Source organism: Ambystoma mexicanum, chromosome 1q, assembly GCF_040938575.1.
Source record: "Ambystoma mexicanum isolate Mex_15411 chromosome 1q, UKY_AmexF1_1, whole genome shotgun sequence".
In the NCBI taxonomy this organism is placed as follows: domain Eukaryota; kingdom Metazoa; phylum Chordata; class Amphibia; order Caudata; family Ambystomatidae; genus Ambystoma; species Ambystoma mexicanum.
Window position 1 is genome coordinate 857,987,675 of NC_090922.1, and position 27,710 is coordinate 858,015,384.

Consider the following 27,710-nt stretch of genomic DNA (forward strand, 5'->3'; position numbering starts at 1 on the left):
CAACAACCCAATCATCCCTTCAGCCCTTCTTACTCGTCTCACAGCACCTCCCATAAGCGAGGAATGCATCTTTTGTTGGTAGATTTCCTTCATGAGGCTTAGCTAGACCTGCATTCCTTTTCAAAGGGCCATAGAAGAGAGCAAAAAAGGAGAAGGCATAACAGAGCGGGAAGTAGGTGGAAGACGAGGGGTCAGGGGGGTTGGCAGCAGAGGCGTAGCCAGGATTGTCTAGCAAATGGGGCCTGATGCTAATGTAGTTGGGCCACTGCACTGACAAAAATATCTGTAAATTCCCACACAGCGCTGCTGATTGGGCATTTACAGATTTTGGGTGGGCCTTGCCCATCAGGCCCTATCCTGCCTGCACCTCTGCTCTCTCCCCCAGAGCAAAGAGTGGGAAAGGCTCGCTACAGCAAGAGTCTTTCAAATCTTTCACATTTGAGAGCAGAGTGTTTACATTTAAAAATCTTGAACAAGCAGCAATACCAAAGCATACAGTAGTAGAGGATAGAAGACTGCCCTGCGCATATCAGTACACCCCAATGACAAAGGCAAAGATTTAACTGACCTGCTTAGCTATTATTGGCTGACACCTCACAATGAGTATCATCTCTCCGTGAAGCAAAACATCCTCTGAATTGGGGTGAAAGATAGATCTAATGTGCCAAAGGAAGGCAACATGGAAATTCAGTTTTCTGCCCGCAGAGGAAGGAGGGTCGACAGCCCAATGGGTTAATGCACCTACTGCAGCCTCCTATGTGTAGCCAGTAGGCGACACATTCAGTTGCTGATGAGATGCTGATACAGGTTTGTTTGCTATGCAGGGGCTGGGGGTCTCCTCACAGCGCCTCAAGAAGGTATCCTGTTTGAGTCCCTGTGCAAATATCTTATCAACCATGACCTGCAGGTTACACTTTTGCCCCTCGTTTTTTCCATTCAGTTGGGGACAGAGAGACAAGCTTTTCTATGGGCGTTACCAAGGCCATAGTGCAGAAAATAAAGGCACAATTGTCAGTAGGAATGCAGGTATTGAAGGGGCATTAGCTGTTGGCTGATCACACATGGCAATTCATAACCATTTTGAAAAGAAAAAAAAAAGTTTTGCCCGGCAGACTCCAGACATTGGATTAGATCTCAGGTCTCCAGCATCCCAAGACCAAGCACTTACCACTTGAGCCACTGGGGGCTGTGCTTCTATGGGTTGCTTTTGGGCGCATATATCTTTCTTCTGCATGCCCCTGTGAGCATACCCATTTGCTTTGTGAAACATGTTCACTGAAGAAAATGAGGATAGAACATCTGGACCCCCAGCTCCACCAAATACCAGCTTACTGCAGTGGCCTAGCAGTTAAGTGATTGCGTTACAGAGCTGGGGGCCTGGGTTCGAGTCCGGCACTTAAACGGAATAGTGGGGGAATCTCCTTGTACAGTTGGTGTGGAACATAGCAGAGAAGTGGGACTGTGGAAGTAAGGGAGTGCAGGCTAAAGGAGGAGGTGGGGCAGGCTAAAGGGAGAGGTAGGAGCAGATGAAGTGGTCCCTGTGGAGAGGAGGTGGGGCTGGCTGAGTCAGGGTAGGTCTAGAAGGGCATGGCGTAGGTTCCCTGGTAAAGGAATGGAGAAAGAAAGCATAGAGGAGGCCAGGAAGTGGAGAGTATAAAGGAGGAGGCAGGTTATGCTAAAGGGTAGTGCGGGATGAGAAACAAATGTCAGCCCTTGGTGGGGTCCATTCCATCCTCCACTGGGCACCCTTTTTCTCCCCTCCTCAATTACCCCTTTCCCCACATTAGGACCCTCCTTTACACCCCCCCCTCCACTATTCAGTGCCCTATTCTCCCCCTCACACCATACCCAGGGCCCACTTTATCCTACATCCCATGTGCAGCACAGTCTTCTGTCCTCTGCTACTCTATGCTTTCTTATTGCTGCTTGTTCATGATTCCTAAATGTAAACACTCTGCTCTCAAAAGTGAAAGATTTGAAAGACTCTTGATGCAACAAGCATTTCCCACTCTTTGCCCTGGGGGCAAGAGGGCTGCTTTCTGCCTTTAACACCCTCAATTTTGGAGTGGCTGGCTCCACCACTGAGAATAAGGGCCTAATCCTGGTCGGAAACAGGCAGAGGTCTGCGCCCGGCCTCCTCCACACGTCCCTAACGCTCCCAAACGCGACCACAGCCCTTACGGGCACAGCCCTATGTCCAGTGCAGCCTCTATGGTGCAGCCACCCAGGTAGTTTAGGGTTAGGATATGTGCTCTTCAACATAAGCCTGGCCAACCAGGCCCCGGAGAGTGTCACAGCATGCCCTGTAATCCCCTAGTGATGGTGGCCTTGTTGACGATGATCTTGCTGGAATACTGATGCCTTTTTTCCTCCCAGAAGCCCCAGAAGCCTAGTGAAATGAAGGGGTGTGCACCTCTCACTGGCCTCTGTTTACCCTCTGGCTAACTGAAATTAGTTCTGGGCTCTCCATGCAAATGTATCCATTCGGGAGAGAGCTAGGAATAGGAAGGCTCTTTCTGCAGGCACAGTGGGGAAGAGTCAGAGAGCTACATGCCTGAGGCATCTTTCCTCCTCCTTCGCTCATTGTGTTCCCTAACTTCTAACTCTCTGCCAGGCCAGGCCCTGTTTCTTTTACTGCCAACCAGAGGCATAGGCAGGGTAGGGCTTGAGGGGCAAGGCCCACCCAAAATCTGTAAATGCCCACTCAGCAGCGCTGTGTGTGAATTTACAGATATTTTTGTCAGTGCAGTGGGCCCAACTTCATGAGCATCAGTCCCCATTTGCTAGACAATCCTGGCTACGCCTCTGGTGCTTTCCGACTCAACAACCGAATCATCCCTTCAGCCCTTCTTACTCGTCTCACAGCACCTCCCATAAGCGAGGAATGCATCTTTTGTTGGTAGATTTCCTTCATGAGGCTTAGCTAGACCTGCATTCCTTTTCAAAGGGCCATAGAAGAGAGCAAAAAAGGAGAAGGCATAACAGAGCGGGAAGTAGGTGGAAGACGAGGGGTCAGGGGGGTTGGCAGCAGAGGCGTAGCCAGGATTGTCTAGCAAATGGGGCCTGATGCTAATGTAGTTGGGCCACTGCACTGACAAAATATCTGTAAATTCCCACACAGCGCTGCTGATTGGGCATTTACAGATTTTGGGTGGGCCTTGCCCATCAGGCCCTACCCTGCCTGCGCCTCTGCTCTCTCCCCCAGGGCAAAGAGTGGGAAAGGCTCGCTAGAGCAAGAGTCTTTCAAATCTTTCACATTTGAGAGCAGAGTGTTTACATTTAAAAATCTTGAACAAGCAGCAATACCAAAGCATACAGTAGTAGAGGACAGAAGACTGCCCTGCGCATATCAGTACACCCCAATGACAAAGGCAAAGATTTAACTGACCTGCTTAGCTATTATTGGCTGACAACTCACAATGAGTATCATCTCTCCGTGAAGCAAAACATCCTCTGAATTGGGGTGAAAGATAGATCTAATGTGCCAAAGGAAGGCAACATGGAAATTCAGTTTTCTGCCCGCAGAGGAAGGAGGGTCGACAGCCCAATGGGTTAATGCACCTACTGCAGCCTCCTATGTGTAGCCAGTAGGCGACACATTCAGTTGCTGATGAGATGCTGATACAGGTTTGTTTGCTATGCAGGGGCCGGGGGTCTCCTCACAGCGCCTCAAGAAGGTATCCTGTTTGAGTCCCTGTGCAAATATCTTATCAACCATGACCTGTAGGTTACACTTTTTCCCCTCGTTTTTTCCATTCAGTTGGGGACAGAGAGACAAGCTTTTCTATGGGCGTTACCAAGGCCATAGTGCAGAAAACAAAGGCACAATTGTCAGTAGGAATGCAGGTATTGAAGGGGCATTAGCTGTTGGCTGATCACACATGGCAATTCATAACCATTTTGAAAAGAAAAAAAAAAGTTATGCCCAGCAGATTCCAAACATTGGATTAGAACTCATGTCTCCAGCATCCCAAGAGCAAGCACTTAACACTTGAGCCATGGGTGGATGTCCTACTTGGTGTTGCTTTTGGGCGTATATATCTTTCTTCCGCATGCCCCTGTGAGCATACCCATTTGCATTGTGAAACATGTTCACTGAAGAAAATGAGGATAGAAATCTGGCCCCCCCAGCTCCACCAAATACCAGCTAACTGCAGTGGCCTAGCAGTTAAGTGCTTGCGTTACAGAGCTGGGGGCCTGGGTTCGAGTCCTGCTTTCGGCATTTAAACAGAATAGTGGGGGAATCTCTTTGTACAGTTGGTGTGGAACATAGCAGAGAAGTGGGACTGTGGAAGTGAGGGAGTGCAGGCTAAAGGAGGAGGTGGGGCAAGCTAAAGGGAGAGGTAGGGGCAGATGAAGTGGTCCCTGTGGAGAGGAGGTGGGGCTGGCTGAGTCAAAGTAGGTCTAGAAGGGCATGGCGTAGGTTCCCTGGTAAAGGAAGGGAGAAAGAAAGCATAGAGGAGGCCAGGAAGTGGAGGGTATAAAGGAGGAGGCAGGTTATGCTAAAGAGTAGTGCCGGATGAGGAAAAAAATGTCAGCCTATGGGGGGGTCCATTCCATCCTCCACTGGGCACCCTTTTTCTCCCCTCCTCAATGGCCCCTTTCCCCACATTAGGACCCTCCTTTACACCCGCCTCCACTATTCAGTGCCCTATTCTCCCCCTCACACCGTACCCAGGGCCCACTTTATCCTACATCCCCATGCGCAGCGCAGTCTTCTGTCCTCTGCTACTCTATGCTTTCTTATTGCTGCTTGTTCATGATTCCTAAATGTAAACACTCTGCTCTCAAAAGTGAAAGATTTGAAAGACTCTTGATGCAACAAGCATTTCCCACTCTTTACCCTGGGGGTGAGAGGGCTGTTTTCTGCCTTTAACACCCTCAATTTTGGAGTGGCTGGCTCCACCACTGAGAATAAGGGCCTAATCCTGGTCGGAAACAGGCAGAGGTCTGCGCCCGGCCTCCTCCACACGTCCCCAATGCTCCCAAACGCGACCACAGCCCTTACGGGCACAGCCCTATGTCCAGTGCAGCCTCTATGGTGCAGCCACCCAGGTAGCTTAGGGTTAGGATATGTGCTCTTCAACATAAGCCTGGCCAACCAGGCCCCGGAGAGTGTCACAGCATGCCCTGTAATCCCCTAGTGATGGTGGCCTTGTTGACGATGATCTTGCTGGAATACTGATGCCTTTTTTCCTCCCAGAAGCCCCAGAAGCCTAGTGAAATGAAGGGGTGTGCACCTCTCACTGGCTTCTGTTTACCCTCTGGCTAACTGAAATTAGTTCTGGGCTCTCCATGCAAATGTATAGATTCGGGAGAGAGCTAGGAATAGGAAGGCTCTTTCTGCAGGCACAGTGGGGAAGAGTCAGAGAGCTACATGCCTGAGGCATCTTTCCTCCACCTTCGCTCATTTTGTTCCCTAACTTCTAACTCTCTGCCAGACCAGGCCCTGTTTCTTTTACTGCCAACCAGAGGCGTAGGCAGGGTAGGGCCTGAGGGGCAAGGCCCACCCAAAATCTGTAAATGCCCACTCAGCATCGCTGTGTGGGAATTTACAGATATTTTTGTCAGTGCAGTGGGCCCAACTACATTAGCATCAGTCCCCATTTGCTAGACAATCCTGGTTACGCCTCTGGTGCTTTCCGACTCAACAACCCAATCATCCCTTCAGCCCTTCTTACTCGTCTCACAGCACCTCCCATAAGCGAGGAATGCATCTTTTGTTGGTATATTTCCTTCATGAGGCTTAGCTAGACCTGCATTCCTTTTCAAAGGGCCATAGAAGAGAGCAAAAAAGGAGAAGGCATAACAGAGCGGGAAGTAGGTGGAAGACGAGGGGTCAGGGGGGTTGGCAGCAGAGGCGTAGCCAGGATTGTCTAGCAAATGGGGCCTGATGCTAATGTAGTTGGGCCACTGCACTGACAAAATATCTGTAAATTCCCACACAGCGCTGCTGACTGGGCATTTACAGATTTTGGGTGGGCCTTGCCCATCAGGCCCTACCCTGCCTGCGCCTCTGCTCTCTCCCCCAGGGCAAAGAGTGGGAAAGGCTTGCTACAGCAAGAGTCTTTCAAATCTTTCACATTTGAGAGCAGAGTGTTTACATTTAAAAATCTTGAACAAGCAGCAATACCAAAGCATACAGTAGTAGAGGATAGAAGACTGCCCTGCGCATATCAGTACACCCCAATGACAAAGGCAAAGATTTAACTGACCTGCTTAGCTATTATTGGCTGACACCTCACAATGAGTATCATCTCTCCGTGAAGCAAAACATCCTCTGAATTGGGGTGAAAGATAGATCTAATGTGCCAAAGGAAGGCAACATGGAAATTCAGTTTTCTGCCCGCAGAGGAAGGAGGGTCGACAGCCCAATGGGTTAATGCACCTACTGCAGCCTCCTATGTGTAGCCAGTAGGCGACACATTCAGTTGCTGATGAGATGCTGATACAGGTTTGTTTGCTATGCAGGGGCCGGGGGTCTCCTCACAGCGCCTCAAGAAGGTATCCTGTTTGAGTCCCTGTGCAAATATCTTATCAACCATGACCTGTAGGTTACACTTGTTCCCCTCGTTTTTTCCATTCAGTTGGGGACAGAGAGACAAGCTTTTCTATGGGCGTTACCAAGGCCATAGTGCAGAAAACAAAGGCACAATTGTCAGTAGGAATGCAGGTATTGAAGGGGCATTAGCTGTTGGCTGATCACACATGGCAATTCATAACCATTTTGAAAAGAAAAAAAAAAGTTTTGCCCAGCAGATTCCAGACATTGGATTAGATCTCAGGTCTCCAGCATCCCAAGACCAAGGACTTACCACTTGAGCCACTGGGGGCTGTGCTTTTATGGGTTGCTTTTGGGCGCATATATCTTTCTTCTGCATGCCCCTGTGAGCATACCCATTTGCTTTGTGAAACATGTTCACTGAAGAAAATGAGGATAGAACATCTGGCCCCCCCAGCTCCACCAAATACCAGCTAACTGCAGTGGCCTAGCAGTTAAGTGCTTGCGTTACAGAGCTGGGGGCCTGGGTTCGAGTCCGGAACTTAAACGGAATAGTGGGGGAATCTCCTTGTACAGTTGGTGTGGAACATAGCAGAGAAGTGGGACTGTGGAAGTGAGGTAGTGCAGGCTAAAGGAGGAGGTGGGGCAGGCTAAAGGTAGAGGTAGGAGCAGATGAAGTGGTCCCTGTGGAGAGGAGGTGGGGCTGGCTGAGTCAGGGTAGGTCTAGAAGGGCATGGCGTAGGTTCCCTGGTAAAGGAAGGGAGAAAGAAAGCATAGAGGAGGCCAGGAAGTGGAGAGTATAAAGGAGGAGGCAGGTTATGCTAAAGAGTAGTGCGGGATGAGAAAAAAATGTCAGCCCTTGGTGGGGTCCATTCCATCCTCCACTAGGCACCCTTTTTCTCCCCTCCTCAATTACCCCTTTCCCCACATTAGGACCCTCCTTTACACTCCCCTCCACTATTCAGTGCCCTATTCTCCCCCTCACACCATACCCAGGGCCCACTTTATCCTACATCCCATGTGCAGCACAGTCTTCTGTCCTCTGCTACTCTATGCTTTCTTATTGCTGCTTGTTCATGATTCCTAAATGTAAACACTCTGCTCTCAAAAGTGAAAGATTTGAAAGACTCTTGATGCAACAAGCATTTCCCACTCTTTGCCCTGGGGGCGAGAGGGCTGCTTTCTGCCTTTAACACCCTCAATTTTGGAGTGGCTGGCTCCACCACTGAGAATAAGGGCCTAATCCTGGTCGGAAACAGGCAGAGGTCTGCGCCCGGCCTCCTCCACACGTCCCTAACGCTCCCAAACGCGACCACAGCCCTATGTCCAGTGCAGCCTCTATGGTGCAGCCACCCAGGTAGCTTAGGGTTAGGATATGTGCTCTTCAACATAAGCCTGGCCAACCAGGCCCCGGAGAGTGTCACAGCATGCCCTGTAATCCCCTAGTGATGGTGGCCTTGTTGACGATGATCTTGCTGGAATACTGATGCCTTTTTTCCTCCCAGAAGCCCCAGAAGCCTACTGAAATGAAGGGGTGTGCACCTCTGACTGGCCTCTGTTTACCTTCTGGCTAACTGAAATTAGTTCTGGGCTCTCCATGCAAATGTATCCACTCGGGAGAGAGCTAGGAATAGGAAGGCTCTTTCTGCAGGCACAGTGGGGAAGAGTCAGAGAGCTACATGCCTGAGGCATCTTTCCTCCTCCTTCGCTCATTGTGTTCCCTAACTTCTAACTCTCTGCCAGGCCAGGCCCTGTTTCTTTTACTGCCAACCAGAGGCATAGGCAGGGTAGGGCCTGAGGGGCAAGGCCCACCCAAAATCTGTAAATGCCCACTCAGCAGCGCTGTGTGGGAATTTACAGATATTTTTGTCAGTGCAGTGGGCCCAACTACATTAGCATCAGGCCCCATTTGCTAGACAATCCTGGCTACGCCTCTGGTGCTTTCCGACTCAACAACCCAATCATCCCTTCAGCCCTTCTTACTCGTTTCACAGCACCTCCCATAAGCGAGGAATGCATCTTTTGTTGGTAGATTTCCTTCATGAGGCTTAGCTAGACCTGCATTCCTTTTCAAAGGGCCATAGAAGAGAGCAAAAAAGGAGAAGGCATAACAGAGCGGGAAGTAGGTGGAAGATGAGGGGTCAGGGGGGTTGGCAGCAGAGGCGTAGCCAGGATTGTCTAGCAAATGGGGCCTGATGCTAATGTAGTTGGGCCACTGCACTGACAAAATATCTGTAAATTCCCACACAGCGCTGCTGATTGGGCATTTACAGATTTTGGGTGGGCCTTGCCCATCAGGCCCTACCCTGCCTGCGCCTCTGCTCTCTCCCCCAGGGCAAAGAGTGGGAAAGGCTCGCTACAGCAAGAGTCTTTCAAATCTTTCACATTTGAGAGCAGAGTGTTTACATTTAAAAATCTTGAACAAGCAGCAATACCAAAGAATACAGTAGTAGAGGACAGAAGACTGCCCTGCGCATATCAGTACACCCCAATGACAAAGGCAAAGATTTAACTGACCTGCTTAGCTATTATTGGCTGACACCTCACAATGAGTATCATCTCTCCGTGAAGCAAAACATCCTCTGAATTGGGGTGAAAGATAGATCTAATGTGCCAAAGGAAGGCAACATGGAAATTCAGTTTTCTGCCCGCAGAGGAAGGAGGGTCGACAGCCCAATGGGTTAATGCACCTACTGCAGCCTCCTATGTGTAGCCAGTAGGCGACACATTCAGTTGCTGATGAGATGCTGATACAGGTTTGTTTGCTATGCAGGGGCTGGGGGTCTCCTCACAGCGCCTCAAGAAGGTATCCTGTTTGAGTCCCTGTGCAAATATCTTATCAACCATGACCTGTAGGTTACACTTTTGCCCCTCGTTTTTTCCATTCAGTTGGGGACAGAGAGACAAGCTTTTCTATGGGTGTTACCAAGGCCATAGTGCAGAAAACAAAGGCACAATTGTCAGTAGGAATGCACGTATTGAAGGGGCATTAGCTGTTGGCTGATCACACATGGCAATTCATAACCATTTTGAAAAGAAAAGAAAAAGTTATGCCCAGCAGATTCCAGACATTGGATTAGAACTCAGGTCTCCAGCATCCCAAGACCAAGCACTTACCACTTGAGCCACTGGGGGCTGTGCTTCTATGGGTTGCTTTTGGGCGCATATATCTTTCTTCTGCATGCCCCTGTGAGCATACCCATTTGCTTTGTGAAACATGTTCACTGAAGAAAATGAGGATAGAACAGCTGGCACCCCCAGCTCCACCAAATACCAGCTAACTGCAGTGGCCTAGCAGTTAAGTGCTTGCGTTACAGAGCTGGGGGCCTGGGTTCGAGTCCTGCTTTCGGCACTTAAACGGAATAGTGGTGGAATTTCCTTGTACAGTTGGTGTGGAACATAGCAGAGAAGTGGGACTGTGGAAGTGAGGGAGTGCAGGCTAAAGAAGGAGGTGGGGCAGGCTAAACGGAGAGGTAGGGGCAGATGAAGTGGTCCCTGTGGAGAGGAGGTGGGGCTGGCTGAGTCAGGGTAGGTCTAGAAGGGCATGGCGTAGGTTCCCTGGTAAAGGAAGGGAGAAAGAAAGCATAGAGGAGGCCAGGAAGTGGAGAGTATAAAGGAGGAGGCAGGTTATGCTAAAGAGTAGTGCGGGATGAGAAAAAAATGTCAGCTGATGGTGGGGTCCATTCCATCCTCCACTGGGCACCCTTTTTCTCCCCTCCTCAATGGCCCCTTTCCCCACATTAGGACCCTCCTTTACACCCCCCCTCCACTATTCAGTGCCCTATTCTCCCCCTCACACCATACCCAGGGCCCACTTTATCCTACATCCCCATGTGCAGCGCAGTCTTCTGTCCTCTGCTACTCTATGCTTTCTTATTGCTGCTTGTTCATGATTCCTAAATATAAACACTCTGCTCTCAAAAGTGAAAGATTTGAAAGACTCTGGATGCAACAAGCATTTCCCACTCTTTGCCCTGGGGGTGAGAGGGCTGCGTTCTGCCTTTAACACCCTCAAATTTGGAGTGGCTGGCTCCACCACTGAGAATGAGGGCCTAATCCTGGTCGGAAACGGGTAGAGGTCTGCGCCCTGCCTCCTCCACACGTCCCTAACGCTCCCAAACGCGACCACAGCCCTTACGGGCACAGCCTTATGTCCAGTGCAGCCTCTATGGCGCAGCCACCCAGGTAGCTTAGGGTTAGGATATGTGCTCTTCAACATAAGCCTGGCCAACCAGGCCCCGGAGAGTGTCACAGCATGCCCTGTAATCCCCTTGTGATGGTGGCCTTGTTGACGATGATCTTGCTGGAATACTGATGCCTTTTTTCCTCCCAGAAGCCCCAGAAGCCTACTGAAATGAAGGGGTGTGCACCTCTCACTGGCCTCTGTTTACCCTCTGGGTAACTGAAATTAGTTCTGGGCTCTCCATGCAAATGTATCCACTCGGGAGAGAGCTAGGAATAGGAAGGCTCTTTCTGCAGGCACAGTGGGGAAGAGTCAGAGAGCTACATGCCTGAGGCATCTTTCCTCCTCCTTCGCTCATTGTGTTCCCTAACTTCTAACTCTCTGCCAGGCCAGGCCCTTTTCCTTTACTGCCAACCAGAGGCATAGGCAGGGTAGGGCCTGAGGGGCAAGGCCCACCCAAAATCTGTAAATGCCCACTCAGCAGCGCTGTGTGGGAATTTACAGATATTTTTGTCAGTGCAGTGGGCCCAACTACATTAGCATCAGGCCCCATTTGCTAGACAATCCTGGCTACGCCTCTGGTGCTTTCCGACTCAACAACCCAATCATCCCTTCAGCCCTTCTTACTCGTCTCACAGCACCTCCCATAAGCGAGGAATGCATCTTTTGTTGGTAGATTTCCTTCATGAGGCTTAGCTAGACCTGCATTCCTTTTCAAAGGGCCATAGAAGAGAGCAAAAAAGGAGAAGGCATAACAGAGCGGGAAGTAGGTGGAAGACGAGGGGTCAGGGGGGTTGGCAGCAGAGGCGTAGCCAGGATTGTCTAGCAAATGGGGCCTGATGCTAATGTAGTTGGGCCACTGCACTGACAAAATATCTGTAAATTCCCACACAGCGCTGCTGATTGGGCATTTACAGATTTTGGGTGGGCCTTGCCCATCAGGCCCTACCCTGCCTGCGCCTCTGCACTCTCGCCCAGGGCAAAGAGTGGGAAAGGCTCGCTACAGCAAGAGTCTTTCAAATCTTTCACATTTGAGAGCAGAGTGTTTACATTTAAAAATCTTGAACAAGCAGCAATACCAAAGCATACAGTAGTAGAGGACAGCAGACTGCCCTGCGCATATCAGTACACCCCAATGACAAAGGCAAAGATTTAACTGACCTGCTTAGCTATTATTGGCTGACACCTCACAATGAGTATCATCTCTCCGTGAGGCAAAACATCCTCTGAATTGGGGTGAAAGATAGATCTAATGTGCCAAAGGAAGGCAACATGGAAATTCAGTTTTCTGCCCGCAGAGGAAGGAGGGTCGACAGCCCAATGGGTTAATGCACCTACTGCAGCCTCCTATGTGTAGCCAGTAGGCGACACATTCAGTTGCTGATGAGATGCTGATACAGGTTTGTTTGCTATGCAGGGGCTGGGGGTCTCCTCACAGCGCCTCAAGAAGGTATCCTGTTTGAGTCCCTGTGCAAATATCTTATCAACCATGACCTGTAGGTTACACTTTTTCCCCTCGTTTTTTCCATTCAGTTGGGGACAGAGAGACAAGCTTTTCTATGGGCGTTACCAAGGCCATAGTGCAGAAAACAAAGGCACAATTGTCAGTAGGAATGCAGGTATTGAAGGGGCATTAGCTGTTGGCTGATCACACATGGCAATTCATAACCATTTTGAAAAGAAAAGAAAAAGTTATGCCTAGCAGATTTCAGACATTGGATTAGAACTCAGGTCTCCAGCATAACAAGACCAAGCACTTACCACTTGAGCCACAGGGGGCTGTGTTTCTATGGGTTGCTTTTGGGCGCATATATCTTTCTTCTGCATGCCCCTGTGAGCATACCCATTTGCTTTGTGAAACATGTTCACTGAAGAAAATGAGGATAGAACATCTGCCCCCCCCAGCTCCTCCAAATACCAGCTAACTGCAGTGGCCTAGCAGTTAAGTGCTTGCGTTACAGAGCTGGGGGCCTGGGCTTGAGTCCTGCTTTTGGAACTTAAACGGAATAGTGGGGGAATCTCCTTGTACAGTTGGTGTGGAACATAGCAGAGAAGTGGGACGTAGGTTCCCTGGTAAAGGAAGGGAGAAAGAAAGCATAGAGGAGGCCAGGAAGTGGAGAGTATAAAGGAAGAGGCAGGTTATGCTAAAGAGTAGTGCGAGATGAGAAAAAAATGTCAGCTGATGGTGGGGTCCCTTCCATCCTCCACTGGGCACCCTTTTTCTCCCCTCCTCAATGGCCCCTTTCCCCACATTAGGACCCTCCTTTACACCCCCCTCCACTATTCAGTGCCCTATTCTCCCCCTCACACCGTACCCAGGGCCCACTTTATCCTACATCCCCATGCGCAGCGCAGTCTTCTGTCCTCTGCTACTCTATGCTTTCTTATTGCTGCTTGTTCATGATTCCTAAATGTAAACACTCTGCTCTCAAAAGTGAAAGATTTGAAAGACTCTTGATGCAACAAGCATTTCCCACTCTTTGCCCTGGGGGTGAGAGGGCTGCTTTCTGCCTTTAACACCCTCAATTTTGGAGTGGCTGGCTCCACCACTGAGAATAAGGGCCTAATCCTGGTCGGAAACAGGCAGAGATCTGTGCCCGGCCTACTCCACACGTCCCTAACGCTCCCAAACGCGACCACAGCCCTTACGGGCACAGCCCTATGTCCAGTGCAGCCTCTATGGTGCAGCCACCCAGGTAGCTTACGGTTAGGATATGTGCTCTTCAACATGAGCCTGGCCAACCAGGCCCCGGAGAGTGCCACAGCATGCCCTGTAATCCCCTAGTGATGGTGGCCTTGTTGACGATGATCTTGCTGGAATACTGATGCCTTTTTTCCTCCCAGAAGCCCCAGAAGCCTACTGAAATGAAGGGGTGTGCACCTCTCACTGGCCTCTGTTTACCCTCTGGCTAACTGAAATTAGTTCTGGGCTCTCCATGCAAATGTATCCATTCGGGAGAGAGCTAGGAATAGGAAGGCTCTTTCTGCAGGCACAGTGGGGAAGAGTCAGAGAGCTACATGCCTGAGGCATCTTTCCTCCTCCTTCGCTCATTGTGTTCCCTAACTTCTAACTCTCTGCCAGGCCAGGCCCTGTTTCTTTTACTGCCAACCAGAGGCATAGGCAGGGTAGGGCCTGAGGGGCAAGGCCCACCCAAAATCTGTAAATGCCCACTCAGCAGCGCTGTGTGGGAATTTACAGATATTTTTGTCAGTGCAGTGGGCCCAACTACATTAGCATCAGGCCCCATTTGCTAGACAATCCTGGCTACGCCTCTGGTGCTTTCCGACTCAACAACCCAATCATCCCTTCAGCCCTTCTTACTCGTCTCACAGCACCTCCCATAAGCGAGGAATGCATCTTTTGTTGGTAGATTTCCTTCATGAGGCTTAGCTAGACCTGCATTCCTTTTCAAAGGGCCATAGAAGAGAGCAAAAAAGGAGAAGGCATAACAGAGCGGGAAGTAGGTGGAAGACGAGGGGCCAGGGGGGTTGGCAGCAGAGGCGTAGCCAGGATTGTCTAGCAAATGTGGCCTGATGCTAATGTAGTTGGGCCACTGCACTGACAAAATATCTGTAAATTCCCACACAGCGCTGCTGATTGGGAATTTACAGATTTTGGGTGGGCCTTGCCCATCAGGCCCTACCCTGCCTGCGCCTCTGCTCTCTCCCCCAGGGCAAAGAGTGGGAAAGGCTCGCTACAGCAAGAGTCTTTCAAATCTTTCACATTTGAGAGCAGAGTGTTTACATTTAAAAATCTTGAACAAGCAGCAATACCAAAGCATACAGTAGTAGAGGACAGAAGACTGCCCTGCGCATATCAGTACACCCCAATGACAAAGGCAAAGATTTAACTGACCTGCTTAGCTATTATTGGCTGACACCTCACAATGAGTATCATCTCTCCGTGAAGCAAAACATCCTCTGAATTGGGGTGAAAGATAGATCTAATGTGCCAAAGGAAGGCAATATGGAAATTCAGTTTTCTGCCCGCAGAGGAAAGAGGGTCGACAGCCCAATGGGTTAATGCATCTACTGCAGCCTCCTATGTGTAGCCAGTAGGCGACACATTCAGTTGCTGATGAGATGCTGATACATGTTTGTTTGCTATGCAGGGGCCGGGGGTCTCCTCACAGCGCCTCAAGAAGGTATCCTGTTTGAGTCCCTGTGCAAATATCTTATCAACCATGACCTGTAGGTTACACTTTTTCCCCTCGTTTTTTCCATTCAGTTGGGGACAGAGAGACAAGCTTTTCTATGGGCGTTACCAAGGCCATAGTGCAGAAAACAAAGGCACAATTGTCAGTAGGAATGCAGGTATTGAAGGGGCATTAGCTGTTGGCTGATCACACATGGCAATTCATAACCATTTTGAAAAGAAAAGAAAAAGTTATGCCTAGCAGATTTCAGACATTGGATTAGAACTCAGGTCTCCAGCATAACAAGACCAAGCACTTACCACTTGAGCCACAGGGGGCTGTGTTTCTATGGGTTGCTTTTGGGCGCATATATCTTTCTTCTGCATGCCCCTGTGAGCATACCCATTTGCTTTGTGAAACATGTTCACTGAAGAAAATGAGGATAGAACATCTGCCCCCCCCAGCTCCTCCAAATACCAGCTAACTGCAGTGGCCTAGCAGTTAAGTGCTTGCGTTACAGAGCTGGGGGCCTGGGCTTGAGTCCTGCTTTTGGAACTTAAACGGAATAGTGGGGGAATCTCCTTGTACAGTTGGTGTGGAACATAGCAGAGAAGTGGGACGTAGGTTCCCTGGTAAAGGAAGGGAGAAAGAAAGCATAGAGGAGGCCAGGAAGTGGAGAGTATAAAGGAAGAGGCAGGTTATGCTAAAGAGTAGTGCGAGATGAGAAAAAAATGTCAGCTGATGGTGGGGTCCCTTCCATCCTCCACTGGGCACCCTTTTTCTCCCCTCCTCAATGGCCCCTTTCCCCACATTAGGACCCTCCTTTACACCCCCCTCCACTATTCAGTGCCCTATTCTCCCCCTCACACCGTACCCAGGGCCCACTTTATCCTACATCCCCATGCGCAGCGCAGTCTTCTGTCCTCTGCTACTCTATGCTTTCTTATTGCTGCTTGTTCATGATTCCTAAATGTAAACACTCTGCTCTCAAAAGTGAAAGATTTGAAAGACTCTTGATGCAACAAGCATTTCCCACTCTTTGCCCTGGGGGTGAGAGGGCTGCTTTCTGCCTTTAACACCCTCAATTTTGGAGTGGCTGGCTCCACCACTGAGAATAAGGGCCTAATCCTGGTCGGAAACAGGCAGAGATCTGTGCCCGGCCTACTCCACACGTCCCTAACGCTCCCAAACGCGACCACAGCCCTTACGGGCACAGCCCTATGTCCAGTGCAGCCTCTATGGTGCAGCCACCCAGGTAGCTTACGGTTAGGATATGTGCTCTTCAACATGAGCCTGGCCAACCAGGCCCCGGAGAGTGCCACAGCATGCCCTGTAATCCCCTAGTGATGGTGGCCTTGTTGACGATGATCTTGCTGGAATACTGATGCCTTTTTTCCTCCCAGAAGCCCCAGAAGCCTACTGAAATGAAGGGGTGTGCACCTCTCACTGGCCTCTGTTTACCCTCTGGCTAACTGAAATTAGTTCTGGGCTCTCCATGCAAATGTATCCATTCGGGAGAGAGCTAGGAATAGGAAGGCTCTTTCTGCAGGCACAGTGGGGAAGAGTCAGAGAGCTACATGCCTGAGGCATCTTTCCTCCTCCTTCGCTCATTGTGTTCCCTAACTTCTAACTCTCTGCCAGGCCAGGCCCTGTTTCTTTTACTGCCAACCAGAGGCATAGGCAGGGTAGGGCCTGAGGGGCAAGGCCCACCCAAAATCTGTAAATGCCCACTCAGCAGCGCTGTGTGGGAATTTACAGATATTTTTGTCAGTGCAGTGGGCCCAACTACATTAGCATCAGGCCCCATTTGCTAGACAATCCTGGCTACGCCTCTGGTGCTTTCCGACTCAACAACCCAATCATCCCTTCAGCCCTTCTTACTCGTCTCACAGCACCTCCCATAAGCGAGGAATGCATCTTTTGTTGGTAGATTTCCTTCATGAGGCTTAGCTAGACCTGCATTCCTTTTCAAAGGGCCATAGAAGAGAGCAAAAAAGGAGAAGGCATAACAGAGCGGGAAGTAGGTGGAAGACGAGGGGCCAGGGGGGTTGGCAGCAGAGGCGTAGCCAGGATTGTCTAGCAAATGTGGCCTGATGCTAATGTAGTTGGGCCACTGCACTGACAAAATATCTGTAAATTCCCACACAGCGCTGCTGATTGGGAATTTACAGATTTTGGGTGGGCCTTGCCCATCAGGCCCTACCCTGCCTGCGCCTCTGCTCTCTCCCCCAGGGCAAAGAGTGGGAAAGGCTCGCTACAGCAAGAGTCTTTCAAATCTTTCACATTTGAGAGCAGAGTGTTTACATTTAAAAATCTTGAACAAGCAGCAATACCAAAGCATACAGTAGTAGAGGACAGAAGACTGCCCTGCGCATATCAGTACACCCCAATGACAAAGGCAAAGATTTAACTGACCTGCTTAGCTATTATTGGCTGACACCTCACAATGAGTATCATCTCTCCGTGAAGCAAAACATCCTCTGAATTGGGGTGAAAGATAGATCTAATGTGCCAAAGGAAGGCAATATGGAAATTCAGTTTTCTGCCCGCAGAGGAAAGAGGGTCGACAGCCCAATGGGTTAATGCATCTACTGCAGCCTCCTATGTGTAGCCAGTAGGCGACACATTCAGTTGCTGATGAGATGCTGATACAGGTTTGTTTGCTATGCAGGGGCCGGGGGTCTCCTCACAGCGCCTCAAGAAGGTATCCTGTTTGAGTCCCTGTGCAAATATCTTATCAACCATGACCTGTAGGTTACACTTTTTCCCCTCGTTTTTTCCATTCAGTTGGGGACAGAGAGACAAGCTTTTCTATGGGCGTTACCAAGGCAATAGTGCAGAAAAGAAAGGCACAATTGTCAGTAGGAATGTAGGTATTGAAGGGGCATTAGCTGTGGCTGATCACACATGGCAATTCATAACCATTTTGAAAAGGAAAAAAAAAAGTTATGCCCAGCAGATTCCAGACATTGGATTAGAACTCAGGTCTCCAGCATCCCAAGACCAAGCACTTACCACTTGAGCCACTAGGGGCTGTGCTTCTATGGGGTTGCTTTTGGGCGCATATATCTTTCTTCTGCATGCCCCTGTGAGCATACCCATTTGCTTTGTGAAACATGTTCACTGAAGAAAATGAGGATAGAACATCTGGCCCCCCCAGCTCCACCAAATGCCAGCTAACTGCAGTGGCCTAGCAGTTAAGTGCTTGCGTTACAGAGCTGGGGACCTGGGTTCGAGTCCTGCTTTCGGCACTTAAACGGAATAGTGGGGGAATCTCCTTGTACAGTTGGTGTGGAACATAGCAGAGAAGTGGGACTGTGGAAGTGAGGGAGTGCGGGCTAAAGGAGGAGGTGGGTCAGGCTAAAGGGAGAGGTAGGGGGAGATGAAGTGGTCCCTGTGGAGAGGAGGTGGGGCTGGCTGAGTCAGGGTAGGTCTAGAAGGGCATGGCTTAGGTTCCCTGGTAAAGGAAGGGAGAAAGAAAGCATAGAGGAGGCCAGGAAGTGGAGAGTATGAAGGAGGAGGCAGGTTATGCTAAAGAGTAGTGCGGGATGAGAAAAAAATGTCAGCTCATGGTGGGGGTCCATTCCATCCTCCACTGGGCACCCTTTTTCTCCCCTCCTCAATGGCCCCTTTCCCCACATTAGGACCCTCCTTTACACCCCCCTCCACTATTCAGTGCCCTATTCTCCCCCTCACACCGTACCCAGGGCCCACTTTATCCTACATCCCCATGCGCAGCGCAGTCTTCTGTCCTCTGCTACTCTATGCTTTCTTATTGCTGCTTGTTCGTGATTCCTAAATGTAAACAATTTGCTCTCAAAAGTGAAAGATTTGAAAGACTCTTGATGCAACAAGCATTTCCCACTCTTTGCCCTGGGGGTGAGAGGGCTGCTTTCTGCCTTTAACACCCTCAATTTTGGAGTGGCTGGCTCCACCACTGAGAATAAGGGCCTAATCCTGGTCAGAAACAGGCAGAGGTCTGCACCCGGCCTCCTCCACACGTCCCTAACGCTCCCAAACGCGACCACAGCCCTTACGGGCACATCCCTTTGTCCAGTGCAGCATCTATGGTGCTGCCACCCAGGTAGCTTAGGGTTAGGATATGTGCTCTTCAACATAAGCCTGGCCAACCAGGCCCCGGAGAGTGTCACAGCATGCCCTGTAATCCCCTAGTGATGGTGGCCTTGTTGACGATGATCTTGCTGGAATACTGATGCCTTTTTTCCTCCCAGCAGCCCCAGAAGCCTAGTGAAATGAAGGGGTGTGCACCTCTCACTGGCCTCTGTTTACCCTCTGGCTAACTGAAATTAGTTCTGGGCTCTCCATGCAAATGTATCCATTCGGGAGAGAGCTAGGAATAGGAAGGCTCTTTCTGCAGGCACAGTGGGGAAGAGTCAGAGAGCTACATGCCTGAGGCATCTTTCCTCCTCCTTCGCTCATTGTGTTCCCTAACTTCTAACTCTCTGCCAGGCCAGGCCCTGTTTCTTTTACTGCCAACCAGAGGCATAGGCACGGTAGGGCCTGAGGGGCAAGGCCCACCCAAAATCTGTAAATGCCCACTCAGCAGCGCTGTGTGGGAATTTACAGATATTTTTGTCAGTGCAGTGGGCCCAACTACATTAGCATCAGGCGCCATTTGCTAGACAATCCTGGCTACGCCTCTGGTGCTTTCTGACTCAACAACCCAATCACCCCTTCAGCCCTTCTTACTCGTCTCACAGCACCTCCCATAAGCGAGGAATGCATCTTTTGTTGGTAGATTTCCTTCATGAGGCTTAGCTAGACCTGCATTCCTTTTCAAAGTGCCATACAAGAGAGCAAAAAAGGAGAAGGCATAATAGAGCGGGAAGTAGGTGAAAGACGAGGGGTCAGGGGGGTTGGCAGCAGAGGCGTAGCCAGGATTGTCTAGCAAATGGGGCCTGATGCTAATGTAGTTGGGCCACTGCACTGACAAAATATCTGTAAATTCCCACACAGCGACGCTGATTGGGCATTTACAGATTTTGGGTGGGCCTTGCCCCTCAGGCCCTACCCTGCCTACGCCTCTGCTCTCTCCCCCAGGGCAAAGAGTGGGAAAGGCTTGCTACAGCAAGAGTCTTTCAAATCTTTCACTTTTGAGAGCAGAGTGTTTACATTTAAAAATCCTGAACAAGCAGCAATACCAAAGCATACAGTAGGAGAGGACAGAAGACTGCCCTGCGCATATCAGTACACCCCAATGACAAAGGCAAAGATTTAACTGACCTGCTTAGCTATTATTGGCTGACACCTCCCACTGAGTATCATCTCTCCGTGAAGGAAAACATCCTCTGAATTGGGGTGAAAGATAGATCTAATGTGCCAAAGGAAGGCAACATGGAAATTCAGTTTTCTGCCCGCAGGGGAAGGAGGGTTAATGCACCTACTGCAGCCTCCTATGTGTAGCCAGTAGGCAACACATTCAGTTGCTGATGAGATGCTGATACAGGTTTGTTTGCTATTCAGGGGCCGGGGGTCTCCTCACAGCGCCTCGAGAAGGTGGCCTGTTTGAGTCCCTGTGCAAATATCTTATCAACCATGACCCGTAGGTTTCACTTTTTCCCCACGTTTTTTCCATTCAGTTGGGGCCAGAGAGACAAGCTTTTCTATGGGCGTTACCAAGGCCATAGTGAAGAAAACAAAGGCACAATTGTCAGTAGGAATGCAGGTATTGAAGGGGCATTAGCTGTTGGCTGATCGCACAGGGCAATTCATATCCATTTTGAAAAGAAAAAAAAAAGTTATGCCCAGCAGATTCCAGACATTGGATTAGACCTCAGGTCTCCAGCATCCCAAGACCAAGCACTTACCACTTGAGCCACTGGGGGCTGTGCTTCTATGGGCTGATTTTGGGCGCATATATCTTTCTTCTGCATGCCCCTGTATGCATACCCATTTGCTTTGTGAAACATGTTCACTGAAGAAAATGAGGATAGAACATCTGGCCCCCCCAGCTCCACCAAATACCAGCTAACTGCAGTGGCCTAGCAGTTAAGTGCTTGTGTTACAGAGCTGGGGGCCTGGCTTCGAGTCCTGCTTTTGGCACTTAAACGGAATAGTGGGGTAATCTCCTTGTACAGTTGGTGTGGAACATAGCAGAGAAGTGGGACTGTGGAAGTGAGGGAGGGCAGGCTAAAGGGAGAGGTAGGAGCAGATGAAGTGGTCCCTGTGGAGAGGAGGTGGGGCTGGCTGAGTCAGGGTAGGTCTAGAAGGGCATGGCGTAGGTTCCCTGGTAAAGGAAGGGAGAAAGAAAGCATAGAGGAGGCCAGGAAGTGGAGAGTATAAAGGAGGAGGCAGGTTATTCTAAAGAGTAGTGCGGGATGAGAAAAACATATCAGCCCTTGGTGGGGTCCATTCCATCCTCCACTGGGCACCCTTTTTCTCCCCTCCTCAATGGCCCCTTTCCCCACATTAGGACCCTCCTTTACACCCCCCCCCCCCTTCACTATTCAGTGCCCTATTCTCCCCCTCACACCATACCCAGGGCCCACTTTATCCTACATCCCCATGCGCAGCGCAGTCTTCTGTCCTCTGCTACTCTATGCTTTCTTATTGTTGCTTGTTCGTGATTCCTAAATGTAAACAATTTGCTCTCAAAAGTGAAAGATTTGAAAGACTCTTGATGCAACAAGCATTTCCCACTCTTTGCCCTGGGGGTGAGAGGGCTGCTTTCTGCCTTTAACACCCTCAATTTTGGAGTGGCTGGCTCCACCACTGAGAATAAGGGTCTAATCCTGGTCAGAAACAGGCAGAGGTCTGCGCCCGGCCTCCTCCACACGTCCCTAACGCTCCCAAACGCGACCACAGCCCTTACGGGCACATCCCTATGTCCAGTGCAGCCTCTATGGTGCTGCCACCCAGGTAGCTTAGGGTTAGGATATGTGCTCTTCAACATAAGCCTGGCCAACCAGGCCCCGGAGAGTGTCACAGCATGCCCTGTAATCCCCTAGTGATTGTGGCCTTGTTGACGATGATCTTGCTGGAATACTGATGCCTTTTTTCCTCCCAGCAGCCCCAGAAGCCTAGTGAAATGAAGGGGTGTGCACCTCTCACTGGCCTCTGTTTACCCTCTGGCTAACTGAAATTAGTTCTGGGCTCTCCATGCAAATGTATCCATTCGGGAGAGAGCTAGGAATAGGAAGGCTCTTTCTGCAGGCAGAGTGGGGAAGAGTCAGAGAGCTACATGCCTGAGGCATCTTTCCTCCTCCTTCGCTCATTGTGTTCCCTAACTTCTAACTCTCTGCCAGGCCAGGCCCTGTTTCTTTTACTGCCAACCAGAGGCATAGGCACGGTAGGGCCTGAGGGGCAAGGCCCACCCAAAATCTGTAAATGCCCACTCAGCAGCGCTGTGTGGGAATTTACAGATATTTTTGTCAGTGCAGTGGGCCCAACTACATTAGCATCAGGCGCCATTTGCTAGACAATCCTGGCTACGCCTCTGGTGCTTTCTGACTCAACAACCCAATCACCCCTTCAGCCCTTCTTACACGTCTCACAGCACCTCCCATAAGCGAGGAATGCATCTTTTGTTGGTAGATTTCCTTCATGAGGCTTAGCTAGACCTGCATTCCTTTTCAAAGTGCCATACAAGAGAGCAAAAAAGGAGAAGGCATAACAGAGCGGGAAGTAGGTGGAAGACGAGGGGTCAGGGGGGTTGGCAGCAGAGGCGTAGCCAGGATTGTCTAGCAAATGGGGCCTGATGCTAATGTAGTTGGGCCACTGCACTGACAAAAATATCTGTAAATTCCCACACAGCGCTGCTGATTGGGCATTTACAGATTTTGGGTGGGCCTTGCCCCTCAGGCCGTACCCTGCCTACGCCTCTGCTCTCTCCCCCAGGGCAAAGAGTGGGAAAGGCTCGCTACAGCAAGAGTCTTTCAAATCTTTCACTTTTGAGAGTAGAGTGTTTACATTTAAAAATCCTGAACAAGCAGCAATACCAAAGCATACAGTAGGAGAGGACAGAAGACTGCCCTGCGCATATCAGTACACCCCAATGACAAAGGCTAAGATTTAACTGACCTGCTTAGCTATTATTGGCTGACACCTCCCAATGAGTATCATCTCTCCGTGAAGCAAAACATCCTCTAAATTGGGGTGAAAGATAGATCTAATGTGCCAAAGGAAGGCAACATGGAAATTCAGTTTTCTGCTCTCAGAGGAAGGAGGGTCGACAGCCCAATGGGTTAATGCACCTACTGCAGCCTCCTATGTGTAGCCAGTAGGCGACACATTCAGTTGCTGATGAGATGCTGATACAGGTTTGTTTGCTATTCAGGGGCCGGGGGTCTCCTCACAGCGCCTCGAGAAGGTGGCCTGTTTGAGTCCCTGTGCAAATATCTTATCAACCATGACCCGTAGGTTTCACTTTTTCCCCTCGTTTTTTCCATTCAGTTGGGGCCAGAGAGACAAGCTTTTCTATGGGCGTTACCAAGGCCATAGTGAAGAAAACAAAGGCACAATTGTCAGTAGGAATGCAGGTATTGAAGGGGCATTGGCTGTTGGCTGATCGCACAGGGCAATTCATAGCCATTTTGAAAAAAAAAAAAATGATGCCCAGTAGATTCCAGACATTGGATTAGAACTCATGTCTCCAGCATCCCAAGACCAATCACTTACCACTTGAGCCACGGGTGGCTGTCCTACTTAGTGCTGCTTTTGGGCGTATATATCTTTCTTCTGCATGCCCCTGTGAGCATACCCATTTGCATTGTGAAACATGTTCACTGAAGAAAATGAGGATAGAACATCTGGCCCCCCAGCTCCACCAAATACCAGCTAACTGCAGTGGCCTAGCAGTTAAGTGCTTGTGTTACAGAGCTGGGGTCCTGGGTTTGAGTCCTGCTTTCGGCACTTAAACGGAATAGTGTAGTAATTTCCTTGTACAGTTGGTGTGGAACACAGCAGAGAAGTGGGACTGTGGAAGTGAGGGAGTGCAGGCTAAAGGCGGAGGTGGGGCAGGCCAAAGGGAGAGGTAGGGGCAGATGAAGGGGTCCCTGTGTAGAGGAGGTGGGGCTGGCTGAGTCAGGGTAGGTCTAGAAGGGCATGGCGTAGGTTCCCTGGTGAAGGGAGAAAGAAAGCATAGAGGAGGCCAGGAAGTGGAGAGTATAAAGGAGGAGGCAGGTTATGCTAAAGAGTAGTGCGGGATGAGAAAAAAATGTCAGCCCTTGGTGGGGTCCATTCCAACCTCCACTGGGCACCCTTTTTCTCTCCTCCTCAATGGCCCCTATCCCCACATTAGGACCCTCCTTTACACACCCCCTTCACTATTCAGTGCCCTATTCTCCCCCTCACACCGTACCCAGGGCCCACTTTATCCTACATCCCCATGTGCAGCGCAGTCTTCTGTCCTCTGCTACTCTATGCTTTCTTATTGCTGCTTGTTCATGATTCCTAAATGTAAACACTTTGCTCTCAAAAGTGAAAGATTTGAAAGACTCTTGATGCACCAAGCATTTCCCACGCTTTGCCCTGGGGGTGAGAGGGCTGCTTTCTGCCTTTAACACCCTCAATTTTGGAGTGGCTGGCTCCTTTACTGAGAATGAGGGCCTAATCCTGGTCGGAAACGGGCAGAGGTCTGCGCCCTGCCTCCTCCACGCGTCCCTAACGCTCCCAAACGCGACCACAGCCCTTACGGGCACAGCCTTATGTCCAGTGCAGCCTCTATGGTGCAGCCACCCAGGTAGCTTAGGGTTAGGATATGTGCTCTTCAACATAAGCCTGGCCAACCAGGCCCCGGAGAGTGTCACAGCATGCCCTGTAATCCCCTAGTGATTGTGGCCTTGTTGACGATGATCTTGCTGGAATACTGATGCCTTTTTTCCTCCCAGAAGCCCCAGAAGCCTAGTGAAATGAAGGGGTGTGCACCTCTCACTGGCCTCTGTTTACCCTCTGGCTAACTGAAATTAGTTCTGGGCTCTCCAGGCAAATGTATCAATTCGGGAGAGAGCTAGGAATAGGAAGGCTCTTTCTGCAGGCAGAGTGGGGAAGAGTCAGAGAGCTACATGCCTGAGGCATCTTTCCTCCTCCTTCGCTCATTGTGTTCCCTAACTTCTTACTCTCTGCCAGGCCAGGCCCTGTTTCTTTTACTGCCAACCAGAGGCATAGGCACGGTAGGGCCTGAGGGGCAAGGCCCACCCAAAATCTGTAAATGCCCACTCAGCAGCGCTGTGTGGGAATTTACAGATATTTTTGTCAGTGCAGTGGGCCCAACTACATTAGCATCAGGCCCCATTTGCTAGACAATCCTGGCTACGCCTCTGGTGCTTTCTGACTCAACAACCCAATCACCCCTTCAGCCCTTCTTACTCATCTCACAGCACCTCCCATAAGTGAGGAATGCATCTTTTGTTGGTAGATTTCCTTCATGAGGCTTAGCTAGACCTGCATTCCTTTTCATAGTGCCATACAAGAGAGCAAAAAAGGAGAAGGCATAATAGAGCGGGAAGTAGGTGGAAGACGAGGGGTCAGGGGGGTTGGCAGCAGAGGCGTAGCCAGGATTGTCTAGCAAATGGGGCCTGATGCTAATGTAGTTGGGCCACTGCACTGACAAAATATCTGTAAATTCCAACACAGCGCTGCTGATTGGGCATTTACAGATTTTGGGTGGGCCTTGCCCATCAGGCCCTACCCTGCCTGCGCCTCTGCTCTCTCCCCCAGGGCAAAGAGTGGGAAAGGCTCGCTACAGCATGAGTCTTTCAAATCTTTCACATTTGAGAGCAGAGTGTTTACATTTAAAAATCTTGAACAAGCAGCAATACCAAAGCATACAGTAGTAGAGGACAGAAGACTGCCCTGCGCATATCAGTACACCTCAATGACAAAGGCAAAGATTTAACTGACCTGCTTAGCTATTATTGGCTGACACCGCACAATGAGTATCATCTCTCCGTGAAGCAAAACATCCTCTGAATTGGGGTGAAAGATAGATCTAATGTGCCAAAGGAAGGCAACATGGAAATTCAGTTTTCTGCCCGCAGGGGAAGGAGGGTTAATGCACCTACTGCAGCCTCCTATGTGTAGCCAGTAGGTGACACATTCAGTTGCTGATGAGATGCTGATACAGGTTTGTTTGCTATGCAGGGGCCGGGGGTCTCCTCACAGCGCCTCAAGAAGGTATCCTGTTTGAGTCCCTGTGCAAATATCTTATCAACCATGACCTGTAGGTTACACTTTTTCCCCTCGTTTTTTCCATTCAGTTGGGGACAGAGAGACAAGCTTTTCTATGGGCGTTACCAAGGCCATAGTGCAGAAAACAAAGGCACAATTGTCAGTAGGAATGCAGGTATTGAAGGGGCATTAGCTGTTGGCTGATCACACATGGCAATTCATAACCATTTTGAAAAGAAAAAAAAAAGTTATGCCCAGCAGATTCCAGACATTGGATTAGAACTCAGGTCTCCAGCATCCCAAGACCAAGCAGTTACCACTTGAGCCACTGGGGGCTGTGCTTCTATGGGCTGCTTTTGGGCGCATATATCTTTCTTCTGCATGCCCCTGTGTGCATACCCATTTGCTCTGTGAAACATGTTCACTGAAGAAAATGAGGATAGAACATCTGGCCCCCCCAGCTCCACCAAATACCAGCTAACTGCAGTGGCCTAGCAGTTAAGTGCTTGTGTTACAGAGCTGGGGGCCTGGGTTCGAGTCCTGCTTTCGGCACTTGAACGGAATAGTGGGGCAATCTCCTTGAACAGTTGGTGTGGAACATAGCAGAGAAGTGGGACTGTGGAAGTGAGGGAGTGCAGGCTAAAGGAGGAGGTGGGGCAGGCTAAAGGGAGAGGTAGGAGCAGATGAAGTGGTCCCTGTGGAGAGGAGGTGGGGCTGGCTGAGTCAGGGTAGGTCTAGAAGGGCATGGCGTAGGTTCCCTGGTAAAGGAAGGGAGAAAGAAAGCATAGAGGAGGCCAGGAAGTGGAGAGTATAAAGGAGGAGGCAGGTTATTCTAAAGAGTAGTGCGGGATGAGAAAAACATGTCAGCCCTTGGTGGGGTCCATTCCATCCTCCACTGGGCACCCTTTTTCTCCCCTCCTCAATGGCCCCTTTCCCCACATTAGGACCCTCCTTTACACCCCCCCTTCACTATTCAGTGCCCTATTCTCCCCCTCACACCATACCCAGGGCCCACTTTATCCTACATCCCCATGTGCAGCGCAGTCTTCTGTCCTCTGCTACTCTATGCTTTCTTATTGCTGCTTGTTCATGATTCCTAAATGTAAACACTTTGCTCTCAAAAGTGAAAGATTTGAAAGACTCTTGATGCAACAAGCATTTCCCACTCTTTGCCCTGGGGGTGAGAGGGCTGCTTTCTGCCTTTAACACCCTCAATTTTGGAGTGGCTGGCTCCACCACTGAGAATAAGGGCCTAATCCTGGTCAGAAACAGGCAGAGGTCTGCGCCCGGCCTCCTCCACACGTCCCTAACGCTCCCAAACGCGACCACAGCCCTTACGGGCACATCCCTATGTCCAGTGCAGCCTCTATGGTGCTGCCACCCAGGTAGCTTAGGGTTAGGATATGTGCTCTTCAACATAAGCCTGGCCAACCAGGCCCCGGAGAGTGTCACAGCATGCCCTGTAATCCCCTAGTGATGGTGGCCTTGTTGACGATGATCTTGCTGGAATACTGATGCCTTTTTTCCTCCCAGAAGCCTAGTGAAATGAAGGGGTGTGCACCTCTCACTGGCCTCTGTTTACCCTCTGGCTAACTGAAATTAGTTCTGGGCTCTCCAGGCAAATGTATCCATTCGGGAGAGAGCTAGGAATAGGAAGGCTCTTTCTGCAGGCAGAGTGGGGAAGAGTCAGAGAGCTACATGCCTGAGGCATCTTTCCTCCTCCTTCGCTCATTGTGTTCCCTAACTTCTAACTCTCTGCCAG